The sequence below is a fragment of the Brienomyrus brachyistius genome, chromosome 9 (genome assembly GCF_023856365.1).
Source record: "Brienomyrus brachyistius isolate T26 chromosome 9, BBRACH_0.4, whole genome shotgun sequence".
Taxonomy (NCBI): domain Eukaryota; kingdom Metazoa; phylum Chordata; class Actinopteri; order Osteoglossiformes; family Mormyridae; genus Brienomyrus; species Brienomyrus brachyistius.
Window position 1 is genome coordinate 22277421 of NC_064541.1, and position 17899 is coordinate 22295319.

General features: G+C 51.6%; 24 non-coding genes across 24 annotated transcripts; all 24 read left to right on the forward strand.

The window, feature by feature from the left end:
- Positions 1-489: 489 nt before the first annotated feature.
- On the forward strand, positions 490-653 carry LOC125749788 (U1 spliceosomal RNA). The gene has a single exon (XR_007400081.1). It is a non-coding gene; the product is annotated as a U1 spliceosomal RNA (small nuclear RNA).
- Positions 654-1175: 522 nt separating this feature from the next.
- LOC125749789 (U1 spliceosomal RNA) lies at positions 1176-1339 on the forward strand. The gene has a single exon (XR_007400082.1). It is a non-coding gene; the product is annotated as a U1 spliceosomal RNA (small nuclear RNA).
- An 853-nt stretch (positions 1340-2192) lies between these two features.
- On the forward strand, positions 2193-2356 carry LOC125749829 (U1 spliceosomal RNA). The gene has a single exon (XR_007400121.1). It is a non-coding gene; the product is annotated as a U1 spliceosomal RNA (small nuclear RNA).
- Positions 2357-2878: 522 nt separating this feature from the next.
- On the forward strand, positions 2879-3042 carry LOC125749920 (U1 spliceosomal RNA). The gene has a single exon (XR_007400208.1). It is a non-coding gene; the product is annotated as a U1 spliceosomal RNA (small nuclear RNA).
- Positions 3043-3564: 522 nt separating this feature from the next.
- LOC125749790 (U1 spliceosomal RNA) lies at positions 3565-3728 on the forward strand. The gene has a single exon (XR_007400083.1). It is a non-coding gene; the product is annotated as a U1 spliceosomal RNA (small nuclear RNA).
- A 522-nt stretch (positions 3729-4250) lies between these two features.
- On the forward strand, positions 4251-4414 carry LOC125749791 (U1 spliceosomal RNA). The gene has a single exon (XR_007400084.1). It is a non-coding gene; the product is annotated as a U1 spliceosomal RNA (small nuclear RNA).
- An 853-nt stretch (positions 4415-5267) lies between these two features.
- Positions 5268-5431, forward strand: LOC125749830 (U1 spliceosomal RNA). The gene has a single exon (XR_007400122.1). It is a non-coding gene; the product is annotated as a U1 spliceosomal RNA (small nuclear RNA).
- A 522-nt stretch (positions 5432-5953) lies between these two features.
- Positions 5954-6117, forward strand: LOC125749921 (U1 spliceosomal RNA). Its single transcript, XR_007400209.1, has one exon. It is a non-coding gene; the product is annotated as a U1 spliceosomal RNA (small nuclear RNA).
- A 522-nt stretch (positions 6118-6639) lies between these two features.
- On the forward strand, positions 6640-6803 carry LOC125749866 (U1 spliceosomal RNA). Its single transcript, XR_007400155.1, has one exon. It is a non-coding gene; the product is annotated as a U1 spliceosomal RNA (small nuclear RNA).
- Positions 6804-7325: 522 nt separating this feature from the next.
- Positions 7326-7489, forward strand: LOC125749793 (U1 spliceosomal RNA). Its single transcript, XR_007400086.1, has one exon. It is a non-coding gene; the product is annotated as a U1 spliceosomal RNA (small nuclear RNA).
- A 522-nt stretch (positions 7490-8011) lies between these two features.
- LOC125749924 (U1 spliceosomal RNA) lies at positions 8012-8175 on the forward strand. The gene has a single exon (XR_007400212.1). It is a non-coding gene; the product is annotated as a U1 spliceosomal RNA (small nuclear RNA).
- An 853-nt stretch (positions 8176-9028) lies between these two features.
- Positions 9029-9192, forward strand: LOC125749904 (U1 spliceosomal RNA). The gene has a single exon (XR_007400192.1). It is a non-coding gene; the product is annotated as a U1 spliceosomal RNA (small nuclear RNA).
- A 522-nt stretch (positions 9193-9714) lies between these two features.
- On the forward strand, positions 9715-9878 carry LOC125749842 (U1 spliceosomal RNA). The gene has a single exon (XR_007400132.1). It is a non-coding gene; the product is annotated as a U1 spliceosomal RNA (small nuclear RNA).
- Positions 9879-10400: 522 nt separating this feature from the next.
- LOC125749887 (U1 spliceosomal RNA) lies at positions 10401-10564 on the forward strand. Its single transcript, XR_007400175.1, has one exon. It is a non-coding gene; the product is annotated as a U1 spliceosomal RNA (small nuclear RNA).
- A 522-nt stretch (positions 10565-11086) lies between these two features.
- On the forward strand, positions 11087-11250 carry LOC125749794 (U1 spliceosomal RNA). Its single transcript, XR_007400087.1, has one exon. It is a non-coding gene; the product is annotated as a U1 spliceosomal RNA (small nuclear RNA).
- A 522-nt stretch (positions 11251-11772) lies between these two features.
- On the forward strand, positions 11773-11936 carry LOC125749795 (U1 spliceosomal RNA). The gene has a single exon (XR_007400088.1). It is a non-coding gene; the product is annotated as a U1 spliceosomal RNA (small nuclear RNA).
- A 522-nt stretch (positions 11937-12458) lies between these two features.
- Positions 12459-12622, forward strand: LOC125749796 (U1 spliceosomal RNA). The gene has a single exon (XR_007400089.1). It is a non-coding gene; the product is annotated as a U1 spliceosomal RNA (small nuclear RNA).
- A 522-nt stretch (positions 12623-13144) lies between these two features.
- On the forward strand, positions 13145-13308 carry LOC125749855 (U1 spliceosomal RNA). The gene has a single exon (XR_007400145.1). It is a non-coding gene; the product is annotated as a U1 spliceosomal RNA (small nuclear RNA).
- Positions 13309-13830: 522 nt separating this feature from the next.
- On the forward strand, positions 13831-13994 carry LOC125749881 (U1 spliceosomal RNA). Its single transcript, XR_007400169.1, has one exon. It is a non-coding gene; the product is annotated as a U1 spliceosomal RNA (small nuclear RNA).
- A 522-nt stretch (positions 13995-14516) lies between these two features.
- LOC125749869 (U1 spliceosomal RNA) lies at positions 14517-14680 on the forward strand. Its single transcript, XR_007400158.1, has one exon. It is a non-coding gene; the product is annotated as a U1 spliceosomal RNA (small nuclear RNA).
- A 522-nt stretch (positions 14681-15202) lies between these two features.
- LOC125749797 (U1 spliceosomal RNA) lies at positions 15203-15366 on the forward strand. The gene has a single exon (XR_007400090.1). It is a non-coding gene; the product is annotated as a U1 spliceosomal RNA (small nuclear RNA).
- A 522-nt stretch (positions 15367-15888) lies between these two features.
- LOC125749798 (U1 spliceosomal RNA) lies at positions 15889-16052 on the forward strand. The gene has a single exon (XR_007400091.1). It is a non-coding gene; the product is annotated as a U1 spliceosomal RNA (small nuclear RNA).
- Positions 16053-16574: 522 nt separating this feature from the next.
- Positions 16575-16738, forward strand: LOC125749799 (U1 spliceosomal RNA). The gene has a single exon (XR_007400092.1). It is a non-coding gene; the product is annotated as a U1 spliceosomal RNA (small nuclear RNA).
- Positions 16739-17260: 522 nt separating this feature from the next.
- LOC125749923 (U1 spliceosomal RNA) lies at positions 17261-17424 on the forward strand. Its single transcript, XR_007400211.1, has one exon. It is a non-coding gene; the product is annotated as a U1 spliceosomal RNA (small nuclear RNA).
- Positions 17425-17899: the final 475 nt, after the last annotated feature.

Here is a 17899-nt window from a genome sequence, read left to right on the forward strand (position 1 = left end):
TGCAAATGCGACGGAAGAGAGTCGCATCTGACGCAAACTAGCGTGAAAAGAAATGCGCGCAGTCTGTTGCCTGCGCCAAGTGTTTGCGAGTGGTTCCTTAGGTGAACTTCATTCGAGCAAGCCTGCGGTAGGCTGAGCGCCATGTCTGATGAAGCTGCATGCATCTCCAGGTGCCTTTGTTACTGAATGGAATGCGATTGTTGGATGAGCAGGCGACAACATGAAAATGTAAGCGTGCTGAGGCTCACAGATTCATATCAAAGGGTAAACGGTCTCATTCTTCTTTCTTTGAAAAATCATTTGCTGTATTGCGAGCAGACTGCTCCTAGGCCAAGGCTGAGCTACGAGAGCAGTCTTACCTGGCCCAGAGCCATATGCGACAGCGCAGAGGATTATGGGAGTTAATCCGGCCCCACCTTAACTTTCCCACTGCGACTCAGAGTAGGCAGGCGAGTAGCACAACAGGGTCACATGACCCTCATCCAACTCATACTTACCTGGCAGGGGAGATACCATGATCACGAAGGTGGTTCACCCAGGGCGAGGCATAGCCATTGCACTGCGGCTGTGCTGACCCCTGCGAATTCCCCAAATGTGGGAATCTCGACTGCATAATTTCTGGTAGTGGGGGACTGCGTTCGCGCTCTCCCCTGTATTTCAGGTATTTAACGAAAGAGGAGTTCCGTTGCAAATGCGACGGAAGAGAGTCGCATCTGACGCAAACTAGCGTGAAAAGAAATGCGCGCAGTCTGTTGCCTGCGCCAAGTGTTTGCGAGTGGTTCCTTAGGTGAACTTCATTCGAGCAAGCCTGCGGTAGGCTGAGCGCCATGTCTGATGAAGCTGCATGCATCTCCAGGTGCCTTTGTTACTGAATGGAATGCGATTGTTGGATGAGCAGGCGACAACATGAAAATGTAAGCGTGCTGAGGCTCACAGATTCATATCAAAGGGTAAACGGTCTCATTCTTCTTTCTTTGAAAAATCATTTGCTGTATTGCGAGCAGACTGCTCCTAGGCCAAGGCTGAGCTACGAGAGCAGTCTTACCTGGCCCAGAGCCATATGCGACAGCGCAGAGGATTATGGGAGTTAATCCGGCCCCACCTTAACTTTCCCACTGCGACTCAGAGTAGGCAGGCGAGTAGCACAACAGGGTCACATGACCCTCATCCAACTCATACTTACCTGGCAGGGGAGATACCATGATCACGAAGGTGGTTCACCCAGGGCGAGGCATAGCCATTGCACTGCGGCTGTGCTGACCCCTGCGAATTCCCCAAATGTGGGAATCTCGACTGCATAATTTCTGGTAGTGGGGGACTGCGTTCGCGCTCTCCCCTGTATTTCAGGTGTTTAACGAAAGAGGAGTTCCGTTGCAAATGCGACGGAAGAGAGTCGCATCTGACGCAAACTAGCGTGAAAAGAAATGCGCGCAGTCTGTTGCCTGCGCCAAGTGTTTGCGAGTGGTTCCTTAGGTGAACTTCATTCGAGCAAGCCTGCGGTAGGCTGAGCGCCATGTCTGATGAAGCTGCATGCATCTCCAGGTGCCTTTGTTACTGAATGGAATGCGATTGTTGGATGAGCAGGCGACAACATGAAAATGTAAGCGTGCTGAGGCTCACAGACTCACAGAATTTCTGGTAGTGGGGGACTGCGTTCGCGCTCTCCCCTGTATTTCAGGTATTTAACGAAAGAGGAGTTCCGTTGCAAATGCGACGGAAGAGAGTCGCATCTGACGCAAACTAGCGTGAAAAGAAATGCGCGCAGTCTGTTGCCTGCGCCAAGTGTTTGCGAGTGGTTCCTTAGGTGAACTTCATTCGAGCAAGCCTGCGGTAGGCTGAGCGCCATGTCTGATGAAGCTGCATGCATCTCCAGGTGCCTTTGTTACTGAATGGAATGCGATTGTTGGATGAGCAGGCGACAACATGAAAATGTAAGCGTGCTGAGGCTCACAGATTCATATCAAAGGGTAAACGGTCTCATTCTTCTTTCTTTGAAAAATCATTTGCTGTATTGCGAGCAGACTGCTCCTAGGCCAAGGCTGAGCTACGAGAGCAGTCTTACCTGGCCCAGAGCCATATGCGACAGCGCAGAGGATTATGGGAGTTAATCCGGCCCCACCTTAACTTTCCCACTGCGACTCAGAGTAGGCAGGCGAGTAGCACAACAGGGTCACATGACCCTCATCCAACTCATACTTACCTGGCAGGGGAGATACCATGATCACGAAGGTGGTTCACCCAGGGCGAGGCATAGCCATTGCACTGTGGCTGTGCTGACCCCTGCGAATTCCCCAAATGTGGGAATCTCGACTGCATAATTTCTGGTAGTGGGGGACTGCGTTCGCGCTCTCCCCTGTATTTCAGGTGTTTAACGAAAGAGGAGCTCCGTTGCAAATGCGACGGAAGAGAGTCGCATCTGACGCAAACGAGCGTGAAAAGAAATGCGTGCAGTCTGTTGCCTGCGCCAAGTGTTTGCGAGTGGTTCCTTAGGTGAACTTCATTCGAGCAAGCCTGCGGTAGGCTGAGCGCCATGTCTGATGAGGCTGCATGCATCTCCAGGTGCCTTTGTTACTGAATGGAATGCGATTGTTGGATGAGCAGGCGACAACATGAAAATGTAAGCGTGCTGAGGCTCACAGATTCATATCAAAGGGTAAACGGTCTCATTCTTCTTTCTTTGAAAAATCATTTGCTGTATTGCGAGCAGACTGCTCCTAGGCCAAGGCTGAGCTACGAGAGCAGTCTTACCTGGCCCAGAGCCATATGCGACAGCGCAGAGGATTATGGGAGTTAATCCGGCCCCACCTTAACTTTCCCACTGCGACTCAGAGTAGGCAGGCGAGTAGCACAACAGGGTCACATGACCCTCATCCAACTCATACTTACCTGGCAGGGGAGATACCATGATCACGAAGGTGGTTCACCCAGGGCGAGGCATAGCCATTTCACTGCGGCTGTGCTGACCCCTGCGAATTCCCCAAATGTGGGAATCTCGACTGCATAATTTCTGGTAGTGGGGGACTGCGTTCGCGCTCTCCCCTGTATTTCAGGTGTTTAACGAAAGAGGAGTTCCGTTGCAAATGCGACGGAAGAGAGTCGCATCTGACGCAAACTAGCGTGAAAAGAAATGCGCGCAGTCTGTTGCCTGCGCCAAGTGTTTGCGAGTGGTTCCTTAGGTGAACTTCATTCGAGCAAGCCTGCGGTAGGCTGAGCGCCATGTCTGATGAAGCTGCATGCATCTCCAGGTGCCTTTGTTACTGAATGGAATGCGATTGTTGGATGAGCAGGCGACAACATGAAAATGTAAGCGTGCTGAGGCTCACAGATTCATATCAAAGGGTAAACGGTCTCATTCTTCTTTCTTTGAAAAATCATTTGCTGTATTGCGAGCAGACTGCTCCTAGGCCAAGGCTGAGCTACGAGAGCAGTCTTACCTGGCCCAGAGCCATATGCGACAGCGCAGAGGATTATGGGAGTTAATCCGGCCCCACCTTAACTTTCCCACTGCGACTCAGAGTAGGCAGGCGAGTAGCACAACAGGGTCACATGACCCTCATCCAACTCATACTTACCTGGCAGGGGAGATACCATGATCACGAAGGTGGTTCACCCAGGGCGAGGCATAGCCATTGCACTGCGGCTGTGCTGACCCCTGCGAATTCCCCAAATGTGGGAATCTCGACTGCATAATTTCTGGTAGTGGGGGACTGCGTTCGCGCTCTCCCCTGTATTTCAGGTGTTTAACGAAAGAGGAGTTCCGTTGCAAATGCGACGGAAGAGAGTCGCATCTGACGCAAACTAGCGTGAAAAGAAATGCGCGCAGTCTGTTGCCTGCGCCAAGTGTTTGCGAGTGGTTCCTTAGGTGAACTTCATTCGAGCAAGCCTGCGGTAGGCTGAGCGCCATGTCTGATGAAGCTGCATGCATCTCCAGGTGCCTTTGTTACTGAATGGAATGCGATTGTTGGATGAGCAGGCGACAACATGAAAATGTAAGCGTGCTGAGGCTCACAGATTCATATCAAAGGGTAAACGGTCTCATTCTTCTTTCTTTGAAAAATCATTTGCTGTATTGCGAGCAGACTGCTCCTAGGCCAAGGCTGAGCTACGAGAGCAGTCTTACCTGGCCCAGAGCCATATGCGACAGCGCAGAGGATTATGGGAGTTAATCCGGCCCCACCTTAACTTTCCCACTGCGACTCAGAGTAGGCAGGCGAGTAGCACAACAGGGTCACATGACCCTCATCCAACTCATACTTACCTGGCAGGGGAGATACCATGATCACGAAGGTGGTTCACCCAGGGCGAGGCATAGCCATTGCACTGCGGCTGTGCTGACCCCTGCGAATTCCCCAAATGTGGGAATCTCGACTGCATAATTTCTGGTAGTGGGGGACTGCGTTCGCGCTCTCCCCTGTATTTCAGGTGTTTAACGAAAGAGGAGTTCCGTTGCAAATGCGACGGAAGAGAGTCGCATCTGACGCAAACTAGCGTGAAAAGAAATGCGCGCAGTCTGTTGCCTGCGCCAAGTGTTTGCGAGTGGTTCCTTAGGTGAACTTCATTCGAGCAAGCCTGCGGTAGGCTGAGCGCCATGTCTGATGAAGCTGCATGCATCTCCAGGTGCCTTTGTTACTGAATGGAATGCGATTGTTGGATGAGCAGGCGACAACATGAAAATGTAAGCGTGCTGAGGCTCACAGACTCACAGAATTTCTGGTAGTGGGGGACTGCGTTCGCGCTCTCCCCTGTATTTCAGGTATTTAACGAAAGAGGAGTTCCGTTGCAAATGCGACGGAAGAGAGTCACATCTGACGCAAACTAGCGTGAAAAGAAATGCGCGCAGTCTGTTGCCTGCGCCAAGTGTTTGCGAGTGGTTCCTTAGGTGAACTTCATTCGAGCAAGCCTGCGGTAGGCTGAGCGCCATGTCTGATGAAGCTGCATGCATCTCCAGGTGCCTTTGTTACTGAATGGAATGCGATTGTTGGATGAGCAGGCGACAACATGAAAATGTAAGCGTGCTGAGGCTCACAGATTCATATCAAAGGGTAAACGGTCTCATTCTTCTTTCTTTGAAAAATCATTTGCTGTATTGCGAGCAGACTGCTCCTAGGCCAAGGCTGAGCTACGAGAGCAGTCTTACCTGGCCCAGAGCCATATGCGACAGCGCAGAGGATTATGGGAGTTAATCCGGCCCCACCTTAACTTTCCCACTGCGACTCAGAGTAGGCAGGCGAGTAGCACAACAGGGTCACATGACCCTCATCCAACTCATACTTACCTGGCAGGGGAGATACCATGATCACGAAGGTGGTTCACCCAGGGCGAGGCATAGCCATTGCACTGTGGCTGTGCTGACCCCTGCGAATTCCCCAAATGTGGGAATCTCGACTGCATAATTTCTGGTAGTGGGGGACTGCGTTCGCGCTCTCCCCTGTATTTCAGGTGTTTAACGAAAGAGGAGCTCCGTTGCAAATGCGACGGAAGAGAGTCGCATCTGACGCAAACTAGCGTGAAAAGAAATGCGCGCAGTCTGTTGCCTGCGCCAAGTGTTTGCGAGTGGTTCCTTAGGTGAACTTCATTCGAGCAAGCCTGCGGTAGGCTGAGCGCCATGTCTGATGAGGCTGCATGCATCTCCAGGTGCCTTTGTTACTGAATGGAATGCGATTGTTGGATGAGCAGGCGACAACATGAAAATGTAAGCGTGCTGAGGCTCACAGATTCATATCAAAGGGTAAACGGTCTCATTCTTCTTTCTTTGAAAAATCATTTGCTGTATTGCGAGCAGACTGCTCCTAGGCCAAGGCTGAGCTACGAGAGCAGTCTTACCTGGCCCAGAGCCATATGCGACAGCGCAGAGGATTATGGGAGTTAATCCGGCCCCACCTTAACTTTCCCACTGCGACTCAGAGTAGGCAGGCGAGTAGCACAACAGGGTCACATGACCCTCATCCAACTCATACTTACCTGGCAGGGGAGATACCATGATCACGAAGGTGGTTCACCCAGGGCGAGGCATAGCCATTTCACTGCGGCTGTGCTGACCCCTGCGAATTCCCCAAATGTGGGAATCTCGACTGCATAATTTCTGGTAGTGGGGGACTGCGTTCGCGCTCTCCCCTGTATTTCAGGTGTTTAACGAAAGAGGAGTTCCGTTGCAAATGCGACGGAAGAGAGTCGCATCTGACGCAAACTAGCGTGAAAAGAAATGCGCGCAGTCTGTTGCCTGCGCCAAGTGTTTGCGAGTGGTTCCTTAGGTGAACTTCATTCGAGCAAGCCTGCGGTAGGCTGAGCGCCATGTCTGATGAAGCTGCATGCATCTCCAGGTGCCTTTGTTACTGAATGGAATGCGATTGTTGGATGAGCAGGCGACAACATGAAAATGTAAGCGTGCTGAGGCTCACAGATTCATATCAAAGGGTAAACGGTCTCATTCTTCTTTCTTTGAAAAATCATTTGCTGTATTGCGAGCAGACTGCTCCTAGGCCAAGGCTGAGCTACGAGAGCAGTCTTACCTGGCCCAGAGCCATATGCGACAGCGCAGAGGATTATGGGAGTTAATCCGGCCCCACCTTAACTTTCCCACTGCGACTCAGAGTAGGCAGGCGAGTAGCACAACAGGGTCACATGACCCTCATCCAACTCATACTTACCTGGCAGGGGAGATACTATGATCACGAAGGTGGTTCACCCAGGGCGAGGCATAGCCATTGCACTGCGGCTGTGCTGACCCCTGCGAATTCCCCAAATGTGGGAATCTCGACTGCATAATTTCTGGTAGTGGGGGACTGCGTTCGCGCTCTCCCCTGTATTTCAGGTGTTTAACGAAAGAGGAGTTCCGTTGCAAATGCGACGGAAGAGAGTCGCATCTGACGCAAACTAGCGTGAAAAGAAATGCGCGCAGTCTGTTGCCTGCGCCAAGTGTTTGCGAGTGGTTCCTTAGGTGAACTTCATTCGAGCAAGCCTGCGGTAGGCTGAGCGCCATGTCTGATGAGGCTGCATGCATCTCCAGGTGCCTTTGTTACTGAATGGAATGCGATTGTTGGATGAGCAGGCGACAACATGAAAATGTAAGCGTGCTGAGGCTCACAGATTCATATCAAAGGGTAAACGGTCTCATTCTTCTTTCTTTGAAAAATCATTTGCTGTATTGCGAGCAGACTGCTCCTAGGCCAAGGCTGAGCTACGAGAGCAGTCTTACCTGGCCCAGAGCCATATGCGACAGCGCAGAGGATTATGGGAGTTAATCCGGCCCCACCTTAACTTTCCCACTGCGACTCAGAGTAGGCAGGCGAGTAGCACAACAGGGTCACATGACCCTCATCCAACTCATACTTACCTGGCAGGGGAGATACCATGATCACGAAGGTGGTTCACCCAGGGCGAGGCATAGCCATTGCACTGCGGCTGTGCTGACCCCTGCGAATTCCCCAAATGTGGGAATCTCGACTGCATAATTTCTGGTAGTGGGGGACTGCGTTCGCGCTCTCCCCTGTATTTCAGGTGTTTAACGAAAGAGGAGTTCCGTTGCAAATGCGACGGAAGAGAGTCGCATCTGACGCAAACTAGCGTGAAAAGAAATGCGCGCAGTCTGTTGCCTGCGCCAAGTGTTTGCGAGTGGTTCCTTAGGTGAACTTCATTCGAGCAAGCCTGCGGTAGGCTGAGCGCCATGTCTGATGAAGCTGCATGCATCTCCAGGTGCCTTTGTTACTGAATGGAATGCGATTGTTGGATGAGCAGGCGACAACATGAAAATGTAAGCGTGCTGAGGCTCACAGATTCATATCAAAGGGTAAACGGTCTCATTCTTCTTTCTTTGAAAAATCATTTGCTGTATTGCGAGCAGACTGCTCCTAGGCCAAGGCTGAGCTACGAGAGCAGTCTTACCTGGCCCAGAGCCATATGCGACAGCGCAGAGGATTATGGGAGTTAATCCGGCCCCACCTTAACTTTCCCACTGCGACTCAGAGTAGGCAGGCGAGTAGCACAACAGGGTCACATGACCCTCATCCAACTCATACTTACCTGGCAGGGGAGATACCATGATCACGAAGGTGGTTCACCCAGGGCGAGGCATAACCATTGCACTGCGGCTGTGCTGACCCCTGCGAATTCCCCAAATGTGGGAATCTCGACTGCATAATTTCTGGTAGTGGGGGACTGCGTTCGCACTCTCCCCTGTATTTCAGGTGTTTAACAAAAGAGGAGTTCCGTTGCAAATGCGACGGAAGAGAGTCGCATCTGACGCAAACTAGCGTGAAAAGAAATGCGCGCAGTCTGTTGCCTGCGCCAAGTGTTTGCGAGTGGTTCCTTAGGTGAACTTCATTCGAGCAAGCCTGCGGTAGGCTGAGCGCCATGTCTGATGAAGCTGCATGCATCTCCAGGTGCCTTTGTTACTGAATGGAATGCGATTGTTGGATGAGCAGGCGACAACATGAAAATGTAAGCGTGCTGAGGCTCACAGACTCACAGAATTTCTGGTAGTGGGGGACTGCGTTCGCGCTCTCCCCTGTATTTCAGGTATTTAACGAAAGAGGAGTTCCGTTGCAAATGCGACGGAAGAGAGTCGCATCTGACGCAAACTAGCGTGAAAAGAAATGCGCGCAGTCTGTTGCCTGCGCCAAGTGTTTGCGAGTGGTTCCTTAGGTGAACTTCATTCGAGCAAGCCTGCGGTAGGCTGAGCGCCATGTCTGATGAAGCTGCATGCATCTCCAGGTGCCTTTGTTACTGAATGGAATGCGATTGTTGGATGAGCAGGCGACAACATGAAAATGTAAGCGTGCTGAGGCTCACAGATTCATATCAAAGGGTAAACGGTCTCATTCTTCTTTCTTTGAAAAATCATTTGCTGTATTGCGAGCAGACTGCTCCTAGGCCAAGGCTGAGCTACGAGAGCAGTCTTACCTGGCCCAGAGCCATATGCGACAGCGCAGAGGATTATGGGAGTTAATCCGGCCCCACCTTAACTTTCCCACTGCGACTCAGAGTAGGCAGGCGAGTAGCACAACAGGGTCACATGACCCTCATCCAACTCATACTTACCTGGCAGGGGAGATACCATGATCACGAAGGTGGTTCACCCAGGGCGAGGCATAGCCATTGCTCTGCGGCTGTGCTGACCCCTGCGAATTCCCCAAATGTGGGAATCTCGACTGCATAATTTCTGGTAGTGGGGGACTGCGTTCGCGCTCTCCCCTGTATTTCAGGTGTTTAACGAAAGAGGAGTTCCGTTGCAAATGCGACGGAAGAGAGTCGCATCTGACGCAAACTAGCGTGAAAAGAAATGCGCGCAGTCTGTTGCCTGCGCCAAGTGTTTGCGAGTGGTTCCTTAGGTGAACTTCATTCGAGCAAGCCTGCGGTAGGCTGAGCGCCATGTCTGATGAAGCTGCATGCATCTCCAGGTGCCTTTGTTACTGAATGGAATGCGATTGTTGGATGAGCAGGCGACAACATGAAAATGTAAGCGTGCTGAGGCTCACAGATTCATATCAAAGGGTAAACGGTCTCATTCTTCTTTCTTTGAAAAATCATTTGCTGTATTGCGAGCAGACTGCTCCTAGGCCAAGGCTGAGCTACGAGAGCAGTCTTACCTGGCCCAGAGCCATATGCGACAGCGCAGAGGATTATGGGAGTTAATCCGGCCCCACCTTAACTTTACCACTGCGACTCAGAGTAGGCAGGCGAGTAGCACAACAGGGTCACATGACCCTCATCCAACTCATACTTACCTGGCAGGGGAGATACCATGATCACGAAGGTGGTTCACCCAGGGCGAGACATAGCCATTGCACTGCGGCTGTGCTGACCCCTGCGAATTCCCCAAATGTGGGAATCTCGACTGCATAATTTCTGGTAGTGGGGGACTGCGTTCGCGCTCTCCCCTGTATTTCAGGTATTTAACGAAAGAGGAGTTCCGTTGCAAATGCGACGGAAGAGAGTCGCATCTGACGCAAACTAGCGTGAAAAGAAATGCGCGCAGTCTGTTGCCTGCGCCAAGTGTTTGCGAGTGGTTCCTTAGGTGAACTTCATTCGAGCAAGCCTGCGGTAGGCTGAGCGCCATGTCTGATGAAGCTGCATGCATCTCCAGGTGCCTTTGTTACTGAATGGAATGCGATTGTTGGATGAGCAGGCGACAACATGAAAATGTAAGCGTGCTGAGGCTCACAGATTCATATCAAAGGGTAAACGGTCTCATTCTTCTTTCTTTGAAAAATCATTTGCTGTATTGCGAGCAGACTGCTCCTAGGCCAAGGCTGAGCTACGAGAGCAGTCTTACCTGGCCCAGAGCCATATGCGACAGCGCAGAGGATTATGGGAGTTAATCCGGCCCCACCTTAACTTTCCCACTGCGACTCAGAGTAGGCAGGCGAGTAGCACAACAGGGTCACATGACCCTCATCCAACTCATACTTACCTGGCAGGGGAGATACCATGATCACGAAGGTGGTTCACCCAGGGCGAGGCATAGCCATTGCACTGCGGCTGTGCTGACCCCTGCGAATTCCCCAAATGTGGGAATCTTGACTGCATAATTTCTGGTAGTGGGGGACTGCGTTCGCGCTCTCCCCTGTATTTCAGGTGTTTAACGAAAGAGGAGTTCCGTTGCAAATGCGACGGAAGAGAGTCGCATCTGACGCAAACTAGCGTGAAAAGAAATGCGCGCAGTCTGTTGCCTGCGCCAAGTGTTTGCGAGTGGTTCCTTAGGTGAACTTCATTCGAGCAAGCCTGCGGTAGGCTGAGCGCCATGTCTGATGAAGCTGCATGCATCTCCAGGTGCCTTTGTTACTGAATGGAATGCGATTGTTGGATGAGCAGGCGACAACATGAAAATGTAAGCGTGCTGAGGCTCACAGATTCATATCAAAGGGTAAACGGTCTCATTCTTCTTTCTTTGAAAAATCATTTGCTGTATTGCGAGCAGACTGCTCCTAGGCCAAGGCTGAGCTACGAGAGCAGTCTTACCTGGCCCAGAGCCATATGCGACAGCGCAGAGGATTATGGGAGTTAATCCGGCCCCACCTTAACTTTCCCACTGCGACTCAGAGTAGGCAGGCGAGTAGCACAACAGGGTCACATGACCCTCATCCAACTCATACTTACCTGGCAGGGGAGATACCATGATCACGAAGGTGGTTCACCCAGGGCGAGGCATAGCCATTGCACTGCGGCTGTGCTGACCCCTGCGAATTCCCCAAATGTGGGAATCTCGACTGCATAATTTCTGGTAGTGGGGGACTGCGTTCGCGCTCTCCCCTGTATTTCAGGTATTTAACGAAAGAGGAGTTCCGTTGCAAATGCGACGGAAGAGAGTCGCATCTGACGCAAACTAGCGTGAAAAGAAATGCGCGCAGTCTGTTGCCTGCGCCAAGTGTTTGCGAGTGGTTCCTTAGGTGAACTTCATTCGAGCAAGCCTGCGGTAGGCTGAGCGCCATGTCTGATGAGGCTGCATGCATCTCCAGGTGCCTTTGTTACTGAATGGAATGCGATTGTTGGATGAGCAGGCGACAACATGAAAATGTAAGCGTGCTGAGGCTCACAGATTCATATCAAAGGGTAAACGGTCTCATTCTTCTTTCTTTGAAAAATCATTTGCTGTATTGCGAGCAGACTGCTCCTAGGCCAAGGCTGAGCTACGAGAGCAGTCTTACCTGGCCCAGAGCCATATGCGACAGCGCAGAGGATTATGGGAGTTAATCCGGCCCCACCTTAACTTTCCCACTGCGACTCAGAGTAGGCAGGCGAGTAGCACAACAGGGTCACATGACCCTCATCCAACTCATACTTACCTGGCAGGGGAGATACCATGATCACGAAGGTGGTTCACCCAGGGCGAGGCATAGCCATTGCACTGCGGCTGTGCTGACCCCTGCGAATTCCCCAAATGTGGGAATCTCGACTGCATAATTTCTGGTAGTGGGGGACTGCGTTCGCGCTCTCCCCTGTATTTCAGGTGTTTAACGAAAGAGGAGTTCCGTTGCAAATGCGACGGAAGAGAGTCGCATCTGACGCAAACTAGCGTGAAAAGAAATGCGCGCAGTCTGTTGCCTGCGCCAAGTGTTTGCGAGTGGTTCCTTAGGTGAACTTCATTCGAGCAAGCCTGCGGTAGGCTGAGCGCCATGTCTGATGAGGCTGCATGCATCTCCAGGTGCCTTTGTTACTGAATGGAATGCGATTGTTGGATGAGCAGGCGACAACATGAAAATGTAAGCGTGCTGAGGCTCACAGATTCATATCAAAGGGTAAACGGTCTCATTCTTCTTTCTTTGAAAAATCATTTGCTGTATTGCGAGCAGACTGCTCCTAGGCCAAGGCTGAGCTACGAGAGCAGTCTTACCTGGCCCAGAGCCATATGCGACAGCGCAGAGGATTATGGGAGTTAATCCGGCCCCACCTTAACTTTCCCACTGCGACTCAGAGTAGGCAGGCGAGTAGCACAACAGGGTCACATGACCCTCATCCAACTCATACTTACCTGGCAGGGGAGATACCATGATCACGAAGGTGGTTCACCCAGGGCGAGGCATAGCCATTGCACTGCGGCTGTGCTGACCCCTGCGAATTCCCCAAATGTGGGAATCTCGACTGCATAATTTCTGGTAGTGGGGGACTGCGTTCGCGCTCTCCCCTGTATTTCAGGTGTTTAACGAAAGAGGAGTTCCGTTGCAAATGCGACGGAAGAGAGTCGCATCTGACGCAAACTAGCGTGAAAAGAAATGCGCGCAGTCTGTTGCCTGCGCCAAGTGTTTGCGAGTGGTTCCTTAGGTGAACTTCATTCGAGCAAGCCTGCGGTAGGCTGAGCGCCATGTCTGATGAAGCTGCATGCATCTCCAGGTGCCTTTGTTACTGAATGGAATGCGATTGTTGGATGAGCAGGCGACAACATGAAAATGTAAGCGTGCTGAGGCTCACAGATTCATATCAAAGGGTAAACGGTCTCATTCTTCTTTCTTTGAAAAATCATTTGCTGTATTGCGAGCAGACTGCTCCTAGGCCAAGGCTGAGCTACGAGAGCAGTCTTACCTGGCCCAGAGCCATATGCGACAGCGCAGAGGATTATGGGAGTTAATCCGGCCCCACCTTAACTTTCCCACTGCGACTCAGAGTAGGCAGGCGAGTAGCACAACAGGGTCACATGACCCTCATCCAACTCATACTTACCTGGCAGGGGAGATACCATGATCACGAAGGTGGTTCACCCAGGGCGAGGCATAGCCATTGCACTGCGGCTGTGCTGACCCCTGCGAATTCCCCAAATATGGGAATCTCGACTGCATAATTTCTGGTAGTGGGGGACTGCGTTCGCGCTCTCCCCTGTATTTCAGGTATTTAACGAAAGAGGAGTTCCGTTGCAAATGCGACGGAAGAGAGTCGCATCTGACGCAAACTAGCGTGAAAAGAAATGCGCGCAGTCTGTTGCCTGCGCCAAGTGTTTGCGAGTGGTTCCTTAGGTGAACTTCATTCGAGCAAGCCTGCGGTAGGCTGAGCGCCATGTCTGATGAAGCTGCATGCATCTCCAGGTGCCTTTGTTACTGAATGGAATGCGATTGTTGGATGAGCAGGCGACAACATGAAAATGTAAGCGTGCTGAGGCTCACAGATTCATATCAAAGGGTAAACGGTCTCATTCTTCTTTCTTTGAAAAATCATTTGCTGTATTGCGAGCAGACTGCTCCTAGGCCAAGGCTGAGCTACGAGAGCAGTCTTACCTGGCCCAGAGCCATATGCGACAGCGCAGAGGATTATGGGAGTTAATCCGGCCCCACCTTAACTTTCCCACTGCGACTCAGAGTAGGCAGGCGAGTAGCACAACAGGGTCACATGACCCTCATCCAACTCATACTTACCTGGCAGGGGAGATACCATGATCACGAAGGTGGTTCACCCAGGGCGAGGCATAGCCATTGCACTGCGGCTGTGCTGACCCCTGCGAATTCCCCAAATGTGGGAATCTCGACTGCATTATTTCTGGTAGTGGGGGACTGCGTTCGCGCTCTCCCCTGTATTTCAGATGTTTAACGAAAGAGGAGTTCCGTTGCAAATGCGACGGAAGAGAGTCGCATCTGACGCAAACTAGCGTGAAAAGAAATGCGCGCAGTCTGTTGCCTGCGCCAAGTGTTTGCTAGTGGTTTCTTAGGTGAACTTCATTCGAGCAAGCCTGCGGTAGGCTGAGCGCCATGTCTGATGAAGCTGCATGCATCTCCAGGTGCCTTTGTTACTGAATGGAATGCGATTGTTGGATGAGCAGGCGACAACATGAAAATGTAAGCGTGCTGAGGCTCACAGATTCATATCAAAGGGTAAACGGTCTCATTCTTCTTTCTTTGAAAAATCATTTGCTGTATTGCGAGCAGACTGCTCCTAGGCCAAGGCTGAGCTACGAGAGCAGTCTTACCTGGCCCAGAGCCATATGCGACAGCGCAGAGGATTATGGGAGTTAATCCGGCCCCACCTTAACTTTCCCACTGCGACTCAGAGTAGGCAGGCGAGTAGCACAACAGGGTCACATGACCCTCATCCACCTCATACTTACCTGGCAGGGGAGATACCATGATCACGAAGGTGGTTCACCCAGGGCGAGGCATAGCCATTGCACTGCGGCTGTGCTGACCCCTGCGAACTCCCCAAATGTGGGAATCTCGACTGCATAATTTCTGGTAGTGGGGGACTGCGTTCGCGCTCTCCCCTGTATTTCAGGTATTTAACGAAAGAGGAGTTCCGTTGCAAATGCGACGGAAGAGAGTCGCATCTGACGCAAACTAGCGTGAAAAGAAATGCGCGCAGTCTGTTGCCTGCGCCAAGTGTTTGCGAGTGGTTCCTTAGGTGAACTTCATTCGAGCAAGCCTGCGGTAGGCTGAGCGCCATGTCTGATGAGGCTGCATGCATCTCCAGGTGCCTTTGTTACTGAATGGAATGCGATTGTTGGATGAGCAGGCGACAACATGAAAATGTAAGCGTGCTGAGGCTCACAGATTCATATCAAAGGGTAAACGGTCTCATTCTTCTTTCTTTGAAAAATCATTTGCTGTATTGCGAGCAGACTGCTCCTAGGCCAAGGCTGAGCTACGAGAGCAGTCTTACCTGGCCCAGAGCCATATGCGACAGCGCAGAGGATTATGGGAGTTAATCCGGCCCCACCTTAACTTTCCCACTGCGACTCAGAGTAGGCAGGCGAGTAGCACAACAGGGTCACATGACCCTCATCCAACTCATACTTACCTGGCAGGGGAGATACCATGATCACGAAGGTGGTTCACCCAGGGCGAGGCATAGCCATTGCACTGCGGCTGTGCTGACCCCTGCGAATTCCCCAAATGTGGGAATCTCGACTGCATAATTTCTGGTAGTGGGGGACTGCGTTCGCGCTCTCCCCTGTATTTCAGGTGTTTAACGAAAGAGGAGTTCCGTTGCAAATGCGACGGAAGAGAGTCGCATCTGACGCAAACTAGTGTGAAAAGAAATGCGCGCAGTCTGTTGCCTGCGCCAAGTGTTTGCGAGTGGTTCCTTAGGTGAACTTCATTCGAGCAAGCCTGCGGTAGGCTGAGCGCCATGTCTGATGAGGCTGCATGCATCTCCAGGTGCCTTTGTTACTGAATGGAATGCGATTGTTGGATGAGCAGGCGACAACATGAAAATGTAAGCGTGCTGAGGCTCACAGATTCATATCAAAGGGTAAACGGTCTCATTCTTCTTTCTTTGAAAAATCATTTGCTGTATTGCGAGCAGACTGCTCCTAGGCCAAGGCTGAGCTACGAGAGCAGTCTTACCTGGCCCAGAGCCATATGCGACAGCGCAGAGGATTATGGGAGTTAATCCGGCCCCACCTTAACTTTCCCACTGCGACTCAGAGTAGGCAGGCGAGTAGCACAACAGGGTCACATGACCCTCATCCAACTCATACTTACCTGGCAGGGGAGATACCATGATCACGAAGGTGGTTCACCCAGGGCGAGGCATAGCCATTGCACTGCGGCTGTGCTGACCCCTGCGAATTCCCCAAATGTGGGAATCTCGACTGCATAATTTCTGGTAGTGGGGGACTGCGTTCGCGCTCTCCCCTGTATTTCAGGTGTTTAACGAAAGAGGAGTTCCGTTGCAAATGCGACGGAAGAGAGTCGCATCTGACGCAAACTAGCGTGAAAAGAAATGCGCGCAGTCTGTTGCCTGCGCCAAGTGTTTGCGAGTGGTTCCTTAGGTGAACTTCATTCGAGCAAGCCTGCGGTAGGCTGAGCGCCATGTCTGATGAGGCTGCATGCATCTCCAGGTGCCTTTGTTACTGAATGGAATGCGATTGTTGGATGAGCAGGCGACAACATGAAAATGTAAGCGTGCTGAGGCTCACAGATTCATATCAAAGGGTAAACGGTCTCATTCTTCTTTCTTTGAAAAATCATTTGCTGTATTGCGAGCAGACTGCTCCTAGGCCAAGGCTGAGCTACGAGAGCAGTCTTACCTGGCCCAGAGCCATATGCGACAGCGCAGAGGATTATGGGAGTTAATCCGGCCCCACCTTAACTTTCCCACTGCGACTCAGAGTAGGCAGGCGAGTAGCACAACAGGGTCACATGACCCTCATCCAACTCATACTTACCTGGCAGGGGAGATACCATGATCACGAAGGTGGTTCACCCAGGGCGAGGCATAGCCATTGCACTGCGGCTGTGCTGACCCCTGCGAATTCCCCAAATGTGGGAATCTCGACTGCATAATTTCTGGTAGTGGGGGACTGCGTTCGCGCTCTCCCCTGTATTTCAGGTGTTTAACGAAAGAGGAGTTCCGTTGCAAATGCGACGGAAAAGAGTCGCATCTGACGCAAACTAGCGTGAAAAGAAATGCGCGCAGTCTGTTGCCTGCGCCAAGTGTTTGCGAGTGGTTCCTTAGGTGAACTTCATTCGAGCAAGCCTGCGGTAGGCTGAGCGCCATGTCTGATGAAGCTGCATGCATCTCCAGGTGCCTTTGTTACTGAATGGAATGCGATTGTTGGATGAGCAGGCGACAACATGAAAATGTAAGCGTGCTGAGGCTCACAGATTCATATCAAAGGGTAAACGGTCTCATTCTTCTTTCTTTGAAAAATCATTTGCTGTATTGCGAGCAGACTGCTCCTAGGCCAAGGCTGAGCTACGAGAGCAGTCTTACCTGGCCCAGAGCCATATGCGACAGCGCAGAGGATTATGGGAGTTAATCCGGCCCCACCTTAACTTTCCCACTGCGACTCAGAGTAGGCAGGCGAGTAGCACAACAGGGTCACATGACCCTCATCCAACTCATACTTACCTGGCAGGAGAGATACCATGATCACGAAGGTGGTTCACCCAGGGCGAGGCATAGCCATTGCACTGCGGCTGTGCTGACCCCTGCGAATTCCCCAAATGTGGGAATCTCGACTGCATAATTTCTGGTAGTGGGGGACTGCGTTCGCGCTCTCCCCTGTATTTCAGGTGTTTAACGAAAGAGGAGTTCCGCTGCAAATGCGACGGAAGAGAGTCGCATCTGACGCAAACTAGCGTGAAAAGAAATGCGCGCAGTCTGTTGCCTGCGCCAAGTGTTTGCGAGTGGTTCCTTAGGTGAACTTCATTCGAGCAAGCCTGCGGTAGGCTGAGCGCCATGTCTGATGAAGCTGCATGCATCTCCAGGTGCCTTTGTTACTGAATGGAATGCGATTGTTGGATGAGCAGGCGACAACATGAAAATGTAAGCGTGCTGAGGCTCACAGATTCATATCAAAGGGTAAACGGTCTCATTCTTCTTTCTTTGAAAAATCATTTGCTGTATTGCGAGCAGACTGCTCCTAGGCCAAGGCTGAGCTACGAGAGCAGTCTTACCTGGCCCAGAGCCATATGCGACAGCGCAGAGGATTATGGGAGTTAATCCGGCCCCACCTTAACTTTCCCACTGCGACTCAGAG